Below are 397 nucleotides of genomic sequence, written 5' to 3' on the forward strand. Positions count from 1 at the left end.
CTCTATAACGACAAAGAAAAAAAAGTCTAGAATTTAAAATTTTTAAAATTAATATATAATAAGGTATTTTAGTCATTTTATATAATAAGGGTATTATAGTTATTTTTTATAAAAATATTAATTTAGACCGATTCAAATTTTGATTTACTATTTTTCGGTCAAATTAATTTATTTGACCTAATTTTGACAAAAATAACACCATTTAAGTAATTATATGTGTTAAATTTTAATTATTAAAAAACATCTTTAAAAAAAGACGTTTGATGCATCTTGATGGGAGCATCCCCGTTACTCATTATTTGACCTCATGGCACTCAAAAATTGATTCGCGAAACATAACTTTAAACGTAAGCATGCCACATAGTATATCTGATTCATAAATACTATTAATATATTA

The sequence above is a fragment of the Arachis duranensis genome, chromosome 5 (assembly GCF_000817695.3).
Source record: "Arachis duranensis cultivar V14167 chromosome 5, aradu.V14167.gnm2.J7QH, whole genome shotgun sequence".
Taxonomy (NCBI): domain Eukaryota; kingdom Viridiplantae; phylum Streptophyta; class Magnoliopsida; order Fabales; family Fabaceae; genus Arachis; species Arachis duranensis.